The sequence below is a fragment of the Pteropus medius genome, unplaced genomic scaffold (genome assembly GCF_902729225.1).
Source record: "Pteropus medius unplaced genomic scaffold, Ma_sr-lr_union100, whole genome shotgun sequence".
Classification (NCBI taxonomy): Eukaryota; Metazoa; Chordata; class Mammalia; order Chiroptera; family Pteropodidae; genus Pteropus; species Pteropus medius.
In genome coordinates this window covers 11833823-11835021 of record NW_024350926.1, presented here as the reverse complement: position 1 = coordinate 11835021, position 1199 = coordinate 11833823, and positions in this window count along the sequence as shown.

The following is a 1199-nucleotide window of genomic DNA, read 5'->3' as shown; positions in this document are numbered from 1 at the left end:
AATAACAATGTGACTAAATAATTTTAAAAATGAGAACCACGGTAATGAATTGGAATTTCAGATAGAACCAGTTTCAAATGTGCACTTTGCAAAGAAGCAAATAAAATATTAGGTGCGCATCATGGAACCTGCAATTATAGCAGTGGGGTCTAAATCGAGTTATATTGATGAAACACCGAAATGTGCAGAATATTGTTTAAATAGGATTACACTTAAAGACATCGAAGCAAAAGGAAAGCATTCAAGCAGTTTAAAATATATTCGATGTGAATCATAACGTTTTCTCAATTGTATGCATGAGTAGCCTGAGAAATAAGACCTGTGATTCTATTTCCTCTTGAGTCCCTTATATACTTATGCCCAAGCCCTATAAATAAAAATCTGAAGAGAAAGAGTGACCCAAAGCCTGATGGTCCGTACTAGTTTAGTTTTTGATTTTATTAGCATGCCTATTCTTTTTCTAGGCACGTTCTGCTTTCTTAACGTTTCTGACAACTTAATTTTTATATAGGATTTTTTTACTATGTCATGCATCCGTTATTTGGCGTAGAAAAAAAAGATTACATGGGGGTAGTTCAAATGATTCTCGAGGCTGAATGGAAGCCTACAACCTTGTACGGCCCTTTTCACTTTTGATTTACAGTCAGATAATCTCTTCAAGACTATTGGGTCTCTCCTAAAATAAATAAATAAATAAATATATATATATATATTTATTTATATTTATATATTTATTATTTGGTACGACAGTCTAAATCTTTCTGACACTTAAAAAATTTTACTTTTTCTTGGAAATTATTTATTTGAATATGATGCTGTGGATCATCATTGATAGATTCAGGAAAAAAAAAAAAAACACATTTTATTGCAGTATAACACTGGTGCCAGCAGAGCCTGAGAGCTTGGATGTATTTATTAATTCTTCTGGCATCTCAAACTGTCTCCAGAATCTAGTTCCATGAGTTGATTTATTGGAGAGCATAAGATTTACCCCAGGTAATGCTAACACACCATTTTTTATGACATATAGTTTTTAAATTCCGTCTTCACTATCTTGAAATTAAATTCATGATAATATAATCTATCTAAAAATATACTCTAAAAGCAACATAACTATAACCAAGGGGGAAATACAACAAAAGCAATTTACAATGAACTAATATGTTATCAATATTTAAATGCTTGGGCAAAAGCCCAAG